Source organism: Myotis daubentonii, chromosome X (genome assembly GCF_963259705.1).
Source record: "Myotis daubentonii chromosome X, mMyoDau2.1, whole genome shotgun sequence".
Classification (NCBI taxonomy): domain Eukaryota; kingdom Metazoa; phylum Chordata; class Mammalia; order Chiroptera; family Vespertilionidae; genus Myotis; species Myotis daubentonii.
In genome coordinates this window covers 41707718-41720812 of record NC_081861.1, presented here as the reverse complement: position 1 = coordinate 41720812, position 13095 = coordinate 41707718, and the positions used below count along the sequence as shown (strand labels likewise).

General features: G+C 41.0%; 1 protein-coding gene across 6 annotated transcripts in view; it reads right to left on the bottom strand.

The window, feature by feature from the left end:
- KLHL13 (kelch like family member 13) overlaps nucleotides 1-13095 on the bottom strand; it is a 462679-nt gene that overhangs the window by 239899 nt on the left and 209685 nt on the right. Inside the window, exon 4 of one of the 6 annotated variants that reach the window (XM_059679896.1) lies at nucleotides 183-296. The exons of the other annotated variants lie outside the window; for them this stretch is intronic. The gene's annotated coding sequence lies outside the window, so the exon portion shown is untranslated. The remainder of the gene's footprint in view (nucleotides 1-182; nucleotides 297-13095) is intronic. 6 annotated transcript variants of the gene reach the window in all.

Below are 13095 nucleotides of genomic sequence, written 5' to 3'. Positions count from 1 at the left end.
GTATTCTCTGACAGCAACAGAATTTATTTCTAGATGCCATCTGATCACATACCCTCTTGACCTCCTTGCAGTTTGAGTTTTAAAAGCACTACCAAATAGCCCTGGCTAGATAGATCAGTTGGTTGCAGCATCATCCCATACACCAAAATGTTGCAGGTTCAGTTCCCAGTCAGGGCACATACCTGGGTTGCAGGTTCAATCCCCAGTCAACTGTGTTTGCAATTCATTAGAGGACTTTTAGTTATTGAGGTATTAAAGAGCAAAACCACAAAAGACCATGTGAAACGGGCTGCCATCTGCAAAGAAAGCAAAATAGTGAGTCCCTAGAAGGAACTCCATTTGTGTTTTTATCAGGATGTCTGCCATGTGTCCTATATTGTCCTGGACATCCCCACATTCAAAATATGTGTCTCACTGTCAGATCATGTGTCCCAATTTGTTGTTCAAAAACTGTAATTTCCATCTTTAGACATACAACACATTGGATGCTCCACAGGAGAAAGAAACAGCACAGGCAATATTTATTTGGCACGGAAACAGACAAAAGTATCCAGATTTATTTCTTTTTCTTTTTTCTCTCTAGTTTTATTTCCTTCACATTCACTCCTTACCTCTAACTAGAGGTTGGCTTTTGTTCTCACTCTCATTTCAAACAAAGACATTAGAATTTATGCTTGGCAATGGCAGGGGCTAGAGTCAAGAACATAAAGTTTATAAATCATTTAAATCTAAAGATGCTTTTGGGGGGCCTACAGCCATGTTCTATTTGTCCCACACAGTGTCAGACATCTTTTTTAAAAAGCTACTAACATTTGAAAAGTGGGATATTTCACATGAATTCCACATTTCTACCTTTTATTGAAAAATCTGAAAATCAGGTAATACTGGTCCCATATTTTCCTGTGACCAGAGTGGACTGAAGCTGTCCCCATTAGATGGGACATGTACAGTCTAGGTCAATGGTCGGCAAACTGCGGCTCACGAGCCACATGTAGCTCTTTGGCCCCTTGAGTGTGGCTCTTCCACAAAATACCACGTGCGGGCGCGCACGTACAGTGTGATTGAAACTTCGTGGCCCATGTGCAGAAGTCGGTATTTTGTGGAAGAGCCACACTCAAGGGGCCAAAGAGCCACATGTGGCTCACGAGCCGCAGTTTGCCGACCACTGGTCTAGGTAGCCACCATTCCTCACCACTCCCTATTGCTTCATATACTCCTCTCCTGCAGCTGGATATCAGGGACCATTTATCACTACATTTGTTTTCTTCCAATAAAGGTGAAATATTTCTCCTCCCTATGCCTAACAAATGAAGGAAAACAACTAATATAGCCCACATATTTCAAGAAAACAATGGAGAATATTTTTTTGCATAAATGAAGAATATTGCTATGTATTCAATATGTAAAACAAATACCTCTCAATAAAATATAATCTGTCCTACGTCACTCATTTAAATCACTTATCTGCTCCTACAGGCATCTGAGTTGCCACTTCTGTTTTAAATAAATAGACATTCAGACAATATTCTGTAGGGAATGAAAAATAACTTTTTTCCATGACTTCCCTAGGTTCTCCAGCTGGGGCCCTGGAAATTAGACTGGCAAAAGACAGATTAATAGAAGAAAAACATAATAGTCTCCTATTATGCCAAGTGAAATAAGCCAATCTGAGAAAGACAAATATCACATGACCTAGCTTATTTCTGGAATCTAATGAACAAAATGAATTGACCAAAAAATAAGGCCTGAAGCAGGGAGGCATGGAACACACTGACATACGTGATGTGGGGGTAGGGGAATGAGGAGAGATAAACCAAAAAGATGAACCAAAAAAAAAAGAAATGAAGTCAAGAGATCCTGACCCTGAAAAAAAAAAACAAAAAACAGAATTTATTAGCACATGCAGCACATATACACACATGAGAAAGTCAGTGATCAGTAACTCAAAGGGGTGAACTTGGGCTTATTAGGCATATTAATAAAGAACAATAAATTTATAAAAAAGCAACAAGACAAAGGAAAAGGGTTTGAGGATTATGAGAATGGCAAACTATGGGAAGGCAAATCTATGGGGGAAACAAATGGAATAAAGTATGTTGGTACATGGCTCTCTTGGGATCATCATTCCATCACATTCATAGCCATAAACTTCGCTAGAAGAACTTATGACTATACTCATTTCTCAGAAATTTCTGCTTTTGATCAGATGAGGGAGGCTCTGGGAAGGCTTCTTTCTTCATCTGTTGAATCTCAAATGCCTTCAGCTCAAAAGAATCTGTATGCCAAAATGACGTATTTTGGAGTAGAATACTTTGATCTCCTACAAATCCTAATGTCTCATGCAGCTAAGAGGGCAGTGCCTACTTAGATCCAAGAATCTTCTTTGGTCCTACTGGTTACACAAATGCTGATTCAGGAAATCAGGCAATAAAATCACCCAGTGAAAAAAATTACTAGACTTAATAAATGAATTCCACAATGTAGCAGGATACAAAATTAACACCCAGAAGTCTATGGCTTTTCTATACACCAATAATGAACTCACAGAAAGAGAAACTACAAAAACAATCTCATTTACCATTGCAACAAAAAAATTTAGATACATAGGAATAAATTTAACCAAGGAGATAAAGGACCTGTACTCAGAAAATTTCAGAACACTGAAAAAAGAAATAGAGAAGACATAAACAAATGGAAGAATATACCATGTTCATGGGTTGGTAGAATCAACATCATTAAAATGTTCATACTACCCAAAGCATTCTATAAATTCAATCCCCATTAAAATACCAACGGCATACTTTAAAGACCTAGAACAAACTCTCCAAAAATTCATCTGCAATCAAAAAAAGACCCAGAATAGCTGCAGCAAACTTGAGAAAGAAAAACAATGTTGGAGGGATCACAATACCAGATATCAAGCTATACTACAAAGCCACTGTTCTCAAAACTGCCTGGTACTGGCACAAGAACAGACATATAGATCAATGGAACAGAACAGAGAACCCAGAAATTGACATAACCCATTATGTTCAATTAATATTTGACAAAGGAGGAAGGAGCATACAGTGGAGTCAAGATAGTATCTTCAATAAATGGTGTTGGGAAAATTGGACAGATACATGCAGAAAAAATGAAACTAGACCACCAACTTACACCATACACAAAAATAAACTCAAAATGGATAAAGGACTTAAATGTAAGACGGGAAACCATAAAAATCTTAAAAGAAGCCATAGGCAGCAAAATAGAAGACATTTGTCTTAGCAATATCTTTACCGATACAGCTCCTAGGGCAAGGGAAACTAAGGAGAAAATAAATGCATGAAACTACTTCAAAATAAAAAGCTTCTGCACAGGAAAAGAAACCATCAACACAACAATAAGAAAGACCACCACATGGGAGAACATATTTGCCAATATGTTCCAATAAGGGTTTAATCTCCAAAATTTACAGGGAACTCATGCAACTTAACAAATGGAAGATAAACAATCCAATCAAAAAATGGGCAAAGGACCTAAATAGACATTTTTCTAAAGAGGACATACAGAAGGCCAGGAGACATATGAAAACATGCTCAAAGTCACTAATCATCCAAGAGATGCAAATCAAAACAACAATGAGGAACCATCTCACACCTGCCAGAATGGCTATCATCAACAAACCAACAAATGACAAGTGCATGAGAGGATGCAGAAAAAAGGAATCCTTTTTCACTGCTGGTGGGAATGTAGAATGGTGCAGCCACTGTGGAAAAAAATATGGTGTTTCCTCAAAAAATTAAAAATGGAACTTCCATTTGACATAGTAATCCCACTTCTAGGAATATACCCCAAGAAAACAGAAACACCAATCAGAAAGGATATATGCACCCCTACATTCATAGCAGCACAATTTACAATAGCTAAGATTTGGAAACAGCCTAAATGCCCATCAGCAGATGAGTGGATTAGAAAACAGTGGTACATCTACACAATGGAATACTATGCTGCTGTAAAAAAGAAGGAATTCTTACCATTTGCAACAGCATGGATAGAACAGTAGAGCATTATGCTAAGCGAAATAAGCCAGTCAGTGAAAGATAAATATTCCATTATCTCACTCATTTGTGGAATATATAGAACATTATAAACTGATGAACAAAAATAGATAGAGGCAAAGAAGCATCGAACAGACTGTCATACTACACCAGGAAGGCAGGGAAGGGGGGGATGTAAGAGATTAACCGAAGGACTTTTATGCATGCATATGAGCATAGCCAGTGGACACAGACACTGGGGGGGGGGGGTGAGGGTATGTGCTGGGGGGTAGGGGAAGCCGGTGGGAGGTTAATGGGGAAAAAAGGAGACATATGTACTACTATTTGTAATACTTTAAACAATAAAATAAAATTAAAAAATAAAAGAATCGCCCAGTGATACAGATGTATCTACTCCATGTTAAAAAATGTGACAAGGAACATACACATACACACACACACACACACACACACACACACACACACACACACACATTTGTTATACAATAAATACTCACTCCAGAGTATTTATTGGGGTGAGGGCACGCTAAATTAGCAAAGTAGTTTTTAATCATGATTGAATGGTTTTATGTATCTATATCTATGTTGGGCTAATCAATTTTATTTGACTAGTGAGATCATGGAGTATTTATCTTTCACTGACTGGCTAATACAATTGATGTATCTGACTAGTTCAATCTGGAGTATTTATTGTATAATATTTATTATGCAATAAATACTCACTCTGAGGGTAGATTTTTAGATGATGCCATGAGTATCTTCCAAGATAAGAGGGTACAAAGTACTGGGCAGGCACTGATATTTCTGTACACTTAGCTCTTTGTGATATCTGTCTTAAGGCACATCACTTCCTATTAGGTATTCAACACATTTTGTAATTCTCCACTCAACCTTAAGCTCCCTGAGAGTAGAATTTGTGTCCAGTTCATCTTGATATTCCATGGCACATAGAACATAGATTTTCCCTGAACAAGTACTCAAACCATATTTGCAGGATGGATGCTTGTATAGATGCTTGGATGTTTGGATGTTTGGATGTTTGGATGTTTGGATGTTTGGATGTTTGGATGGATGGATGTTTGGATGGATGGATGGATGGATGGATGGAAGGATGGAAGGATGGATGGATGGATGGATGGATGGATGGATGGATGGATGGATGGATGGATGGATACATGAGAAAATGAATAAATTTCTCCGATAATCCATTCACTACTTAAGCATTTTTTCTCTTTCTTCACTATATTTTCCTTTGTAGGCCTAAAGGTGTAAATAACCATCTAGCTGTAAAGGCAGTACAATTTTTTAAGACTCTGACACCTCTATCAGGCAAGAATACAATTGATTAGCCCAACATAGATATAGATACATAAAACCATTCAATCATGATTAAAAACTACTTTGCTACTTTAGCCTGCCCTCACCCCAGCAGACTGTTTGATCAGTAATTGCCCTTTTGACTAGTTCAATCTGGAGACTGTCTCATATGACTGTCAGTCCTAAAAGGCACTGCCCAGAACTCTGGGGCTGTACCTCCTACTCCACCTAGTTCTGACCTAAGAGACTTACAATACAATTGAGGATATAAATTTTGGAAAGACTATAGTTTGAAAGTGTTCATCTTCTATCATTTGATTCTTTTGAGAGAATAAGCCACTATAAAGTTTGCTGCTAACAATATATGCTTATTTTTTATGACTTCATCTCTTCCACAGTCTTTTTTATTATTATTAGTCAATTCTGCCATTTGTGGCCACAAAAACTAAACCTAGTTTTCATATCATATTTTTTCAATCCATTCAGACAGTGCCTATTCCTCTCCATAAAAATATTTATTCTAGATTTACCCTAGAACGCAGACCACTAGAGGTGGAAATAACTTTAGAGACTGCCTAGTCCAACTTCCTCATTTTATAATTTACTAGAGGCCCAGTGTGCACTGGAGGGGGGCGGGTCCCTCAGCCCAGCTTGCCCCCTATCACATACTGGGAGCCCTAGGGGATTTCCTACTCCCTGCTCCCTGCTCCCCTTGGGGAGCAGGCCTAAGCCACAGTCTGGCCTCCCTTTGTGGGAGTCGACCTGGCTGATCAGGGGAAGGCACCAGCCCCATCACCCAGCTGCTGCAGCCACTGCCAGTCACCACAGCCACCAAGGTGTTTTCATCAACACGGACTCCAGTCCCTTTACCATGAAAAAATGACAACTTTCTTTAGGCATTTTCAAGAAGTGTCTTTCATAGGATATGACCTACCTTCCTCCCTCCCTCCCTCCCTCCCTCCCTCCCTCCCTCCCTTCCTTCCTTCCTTCCTTCCTTCCTTCCTTCCTTCCTTCCTTCCTTCCTTCTCCTCACCTGAGGATATGTTTCCATTGATTTTTAGAGAATGTGGAAGAGAAAGGGAAAGACAGAGAGAAACATCAAAGTGAGAGGAACACTTTGATTGGTTGCCTCCTGCATGAGCCCTGACCTGGGCCCGGGCCAGGGAGGAACCTGCAACCTAGGTACATGCCCTTGGTCAGAATTGAACCCAGAATCTGCGTTGGGCAGGCCGAGGCATTGCCCACTGAGCCAAACCAGCTAGGGCAGGATATGACATTTCTTAACCCTCCAGCAGCAGACCTTCCTTTTTTTCTCCAAGAGTATAGTAAAAAAAACCCTAGATCACCTATTTGGACTCTCATTACCCAAGTTACTAAGAATATTACCAGTGGCATACAGGGAGCTTAGCCAATCAGCAGTCAGAAAAGGTGTTTCCTCTGTAGTTCACACCAATTGCCGGTATGGCCCCTGCCCGGGCCTAACGCCTCTGGCGAGTCATTAGCCCTGGGCCGGGGCACCCCCAGCTCCCTGCCACTGCCACCATCAACGATCGCTGGCTGACTCCTCCTTGGCCCAAGCTTAAAGCCTCAGGCTGAGTGAGGTGTTAGGCCTGGGCCGCCATCAATGATCACTGGCTCAATGATCGCTGGCTGGCTCCTCCCTGGCCCAAGCCTAAAGCCTCAGGCCGAGGTTTTAGGCCTGGGCCGGGGCACCCCCAGCTCCCCACAGCCGCTGCCACCGCCATTAAGGATCGCTGCCTGGCTCCCCCCCCCCCCATTCCCCACCGCTGCAGCCATCAATGATCCCTGGCTGGCTCCTCCCCGGCCCAAGCCTAAAGCCTCTGGTTGAGGTGTTAGGCCTGGGCCTGGGCCGGCGCCCCCCCGCCCCAGCTCCCCGCCGCCCCGGTTCCCCGCCAAAGTCGCCATCAATGATCACTCGCTGGCTCCGCCCCAGTCCAAGCCTAAAGCCTCTGGCTGAGGTGTGAGGCCTGGGCCAGACCCGCCCCCCCCATGCTCCCCGCCATCAAAGATCGCTGCCTGGCTCCTCCCTGACCCAGGCCTAAGGCCTCAGGCTGAGGGTTTAGGCCAGGGCAGGGGCACCTCCAGCTCCCTGCAGCCGCCGCCATCAACAATCACTGGCTCATGATCGCTGGCTGGCTCCTCCCCGGTCCAAGCCTAAAGCCTCTGGCCAAGGCTTTAGGCCTGGACCAGGGCACCCCCAGCTCCCTGAGGCCCATCACTGGCTGGCTCTGCCCAGGCCCCAGCCTAAAGCCTCAGTCCAAGGCTTGGGGCTGACATATGCAAATTAACCACCATCTTGGCTGTCAATTAATTTGCATATCTCACTGATTAGCCAATGGGAAGGGTAGCGGTCGTACGGCTAATTACCATGTTTCTCTTTTATTAGATAGGATTGATTTCCTATTGCTGCTATAACAAATTATCACAAACTTAGTGCCTTAAAACAATGTAGACTTATTCTCTTGCAGTTCGTGAGGCCAGAAGTTTGAAATCATCTAACTGGGCTAAAGTCAAGGTCTTGACAGCGCTGTTTCTTGCTGGAGGCTCTAGGGCAGTGGTTCTCACCTTCCTAATGCCACGACCCTTTAATACAGTTCCTCATGTGGTGGTGACCCCCAATTTCATTGTTACAAATTGAACATAATTAAAACATAGTGATTAATCACAAAACAATATGTAATTATATATGTGTTTTCCGATGGTCTTAGGCGACCCCTGTGAAAGTGTCGTTCAACCCCCAAAGGTTCACGACCCACAGTTTGAGAACCACTGCTCTAGGGGGAAGAATCCTTCTCCCTACCTTCTTCAGCTTCCAGTGGCCTGCATTCCTTGGGTTGAAGCCCCTTTCCTCTCTCTCTTCAAAGCACATTTATCCAACCTCTGCTTCCATCATCATATTGCCTCTTCCTCCTTTGACTCTTCCTGCATCCTCTTGTAATAATGGTTGTAACTACACTGAGCTCACTCATATAATCCAGGATGACCATCCTATATCAATATATTTAATACACCTGTGTCCCCTTTGCAATATAAGGTAACATCCACAGCTTCCAGTATAGACATATTGGGGAGAGGAGCATTATTCTGCCTACCACAACAGATGAGGAGATTGGGGTCCAGAAAGGGGTACTGACCTGGCTCAGATCACATACCTATTTTGTAGCAGGTCAGAGCCTAGACCCTATGTGTTTTAACTTTATAACCATTTTTCAACTCATAGGCAATCTTTTCAGGGTTAAGCTCTGTGTCTTCCAAGGTAATAATTAGCTAACTGACTTTTTAAATGTGGAGAAAAGGGAAGCCTAGTACACTGCTGGTGGGAATGCAGACTGGTGCAGCCACCGTGGAGAACAGTATGGAGTTTCCTCAAAAAATTAAAAATGGAACTCCCATTTGACTCAGTGATCCCACTTCTAGGACTATATCCCAAGAAAACAGAAACACCAATCAGAAAGCATATATGCACCCCTATGTTCATAGCAGCACAATTTACAATAGCTAAGATTTGGAATCAGCCTAAGTGCCCATCAGCAGATGAATGGATTAAAAAACTTTGGCACATCTACACAATGGAATGCTATGCTGCTATAAAAAGGAAGTAACTCCTACCATTTGCAACAGCATAGATGGAGCTTGAGAGCATTATGGTAAGTGAAATAAGTCAGTCATAGAAAGATAAATATCACATGCTCTCACTCATTTGTGGATTATAATGAACAACATAAACCTATGAACAAAAACAGATGTAGAGACAAAGAAGCATCAATCAGACCGTCAAACCTCAGAGGGAAGGTAGGGGAGGGTGGGGGTGAGGGGGAGAGATCAACCAAAGGACTTGTATGCATGCATATAAGCATAAGCGATGGATGTGGACAACAGGGGGTGAGGGTAAGGGCAGGATTGGGGGGAAGAGAGGACATTGGGGGGATAAGGACACATTTGTAATATCTTAATCAATAAAGGAAAAATAAATTTAAAAATGGAATCCTCTTCGCTTTTCTAGATAATCCTATATAATAAAAGGGTAGTATGCAAATTGACCAAACCACAGAACCATAGGTTGCTATGACGCACACTGACTACGGGGGGAAGGGGGAGCAGACACTAAAACAGGAGCTTCCCCCTGGTGGTCAGTGTGCTCCCGCAGGGGAAGCGCTGCTCAGCCACAAGCCAGGCTGATGGCTGGTGAGCCCAGCGGCCGCCTCCACCACAGTGCTAAGGATGTCTGATTGACGACTTAGGCCCAAGGGGAGTGGGCCTAAGCTGTCAGTCGGACATCCCCCAAGGGCTCCTGGACTTCAAAAGGATGCAGGCTGGGCTGAGGTGACCCCTCTACCCCTTGCCCCCAGTGCATGAATGTCATGCACCGGGCCTCTAGTATCTATATATTTTAGCATGGCCTCCCAGAGTTACCTTAATGGTGAAAATTTCAGAGTAGATCAAGAAGAGAGGGTAAATAGGAGTGATATAGAGAGGAGGTGGGCCATAACAGAGTTCTCAGGATGACCCAACGTGACAGAGGCTGAATTGATTAACAGGATTGTATAATCTTATTGAGAATTCTGAAAATTACTTTATACAAGTGGAAGAGAGTATATTTCAATCAATATATAAACAAATTAATAAACAATATATACTCTCCTGTTAGCATCCATTAATGATCTGAGGAAATAGATGTTTCAGCAGGAAATACACATAAAACACATCGGGGAAATGACATATTCATGGACAGTGAATTAAATTTATATAATTAAGCATTTATCAAAACATACATTTTCTCTTAATTATATTTAATACGAGTTTTTAAAATATAGCAGAATAGTAAAAACTGTATTAATAAATAATTTCTGTAACATTTAAGTGGAATTCATAAATTTAATATTCATGAAAAACTGAATTATGCCTCCTAACCTGTCTGTGAGAGAGTGGGTGTAACTTTTTTGAGAGCACAGTAAGAATACTGAAAACTTTCATTTTTCCATTTATTCTGATTACTACAAAGAAAGCCTAACTTCTATTTGCAATAAAGAGCCATGACAAAGAAATACTCCATCTTTTGGTTACAGTTTAATTCACACTAAATATAAAGTTATTGATTGCTGCCCAGATATAAGCTACAAAGCATAGCTCTACAGATCAATGAATTTAAATGGCTCCAACTGTAGTGAACATCAAATCAGCCAATAAATTTAGTTCAGTGCCTCCCTAAAGGGGAATTATCATCAGACCCAACACTTTATCTCTGAGGGCAAACATATCTTTACAGAAGTGGTGCATTCCTCTCTACAGGGAAGCCATAGAAATCCAATTTATGTATTCCATTACTAACAAAGAATTCACAATGAAAACAAAAAAAAAAATGATCTTTTGAATAAAATGATGGGGCCTTGAAACGAAACAAACGTGTTACCTCTGCACATATATCTGATTTCTAAACATCGAATTCTTATTGTTTCTCCTCCAAATTAATCAGCTACCACTTAACCCAGTCACTGGAGACCCTCAATCCCTCCTTGGAGGGTTCCAGATCCTATTCTTGTTTCAAACTCCAAGCATACTCTTCTCAATCATCTCAAATCTAATCTATTTTTGCCTCTGGAAGCTCCTAGCACTTCTTTAAGAAGCCTTTATCCTGATGTGTGGGGAAAGTCTTATCCTCTCTATGCCTCAATTTCTTCACCTGAAAAGTGAGAATAAGAAAACAATAATAATACAAGTTTATTGTGATAATGAAATATGTAACTTATGTAGAGAACCTAGTTCAGTGCCTGCCATACAGTGATTCTAAAAAGGTAACAGAGCAATAATAATAGTAATAATCATGAGTTTTCTCCATTTAACTAATCCCCTTTTGGACAAATGAGATCCCCACACTCGTTCTGTTTCCATCACCTTAGATACAATCATTCCTCCCTCTAATTCCAGTTTTTCTGCAGAGTTTTTGTTTTGTTTTTATTTGTTTTTGTTTTGTTTCTTTTACTTGGCCAGCCCTATCCCCTATATCTGGCCTGAACATAACTTCTGACTGACTGCCAATCAATTTTTTGTTATTGGTAATCCTCACCTGAGGATACTTTTCCATTAATTTCTAGAGGAGTAGAAGGGAGAGAGAGAGACAGAGAGATGTGAGAAAGACACATCAATTGGTTGTCTTCACACATGCCCCAACCAGGGCCGGGGATCAAGCCTGCAACCCAGGTACATACTCTTGACTGGAAATGAACCTGGGACTCTTCAGTTCGCAAGCCGATGCTCTTTCCACTAAGCCAAACTGGCTAGGGTGCCAATCAATGTTTACAGGATAAAATTAATGCATCTAAAGACCACATTTACAGTGACACAAAATCATGGAATTTTGGAGCTGGAAGGTACCTCAGGATTTCCCAACTCAAGGTCATTTTGTGGTACAGAATAGTGTTGAAATGTGTTATTTTTGTTTGTTTGTTTTTTTAATTTCAGAGCAGGAATAAGAGAGAAATTGGGGGAAGGGCAAAACAGAATTCAGGAGTCGGTTTAAAGTTTTGCCTTGCCTGTTTGGAAATCAACCAAGCTCAACCACTTCTAATTACAGAGGGGAAATCTAGAAGCTAGCAAGGTTAAGTGATTTGCTCCAAATCATAGAAAAAGTTAGTGGCAGAGCTTAAACTAGCATCCAAATCTCCTTGCTCCTAATCCTGCTCCGGTGCTCTTGCCCCTATACTTGCTGCCTGGTGACATATTCTTATACTTGAATATACTCTATTGAGCTCAAGACTGTTAAAAATGCTTACTATGACTGGGCTAACAACTTGAGATGCATATTTACACTATTAATGCTCTTTTAAAATATTTTGTTAGTTACTTTTTAAATTGAATGTGTACCACCATTAATGGTCTTTTAAACAGCCATACCATCCTGAAAAGGATATACTGGTATTGACATATTTTGACATGGTCATCACTGGACTATATAATCTTTTTACATGTTTCACTTCTGCATGATTTCTACTTCATTCTACCTTTTCTTCTCTGGGTATTGTTAGCAGAGTGCCTGGCAAAAAGCAGATATGCATTGCACAAAGATGTAATGAACTCAACTTCCCCTTGCTCTTGAAAATCAGTTTCCTAGACTCCCTCAAACATGTGATTGTGAGTCATATGGATTCTACTTATCCCCAAATTAAAAATAAACATAAAAATGGTCATCTGTGGTGGGAATGCAGACTGGTGCAGCCATTGTGGAAAACAGTATGGAGTTTCCTCAAAAAATTAAAAATGGAACTCCCATTTGACTCAGTGATCCCACATCTAGGACTATATCCCAAGAAAACAGAAACATCAATCAGAAAGCATATATGCACCCCTATGTTCATAGCAGCACAATTTACAATAGCTAAGATTTGGAAACAGCCTAAGTGCCCATCAGCAGATGAATGGATTAAAAAACAGTGGTACATCTATACAATTGAATACTATTCTCCTTTAAGAAAGAAGGAACTCTTACCAGTTGCAATAGCATGGATGGACCTGGAGAGCATTATGCTAAGCAAAATAAGCCAGTCAGTGAAAGATAAATATCACATGATCTCACTAATTTGTGGAATATAATGAACAACATAAATTGATGAACAAAAATAGAGCCAGAGTCATAGAAGCATCCAACAGACTGACCAATTTAAGAGGGGAGGCGTTGGGTTTGGGGTAAGAGATCAACAAAAGGACTTGTATGAATGCATAT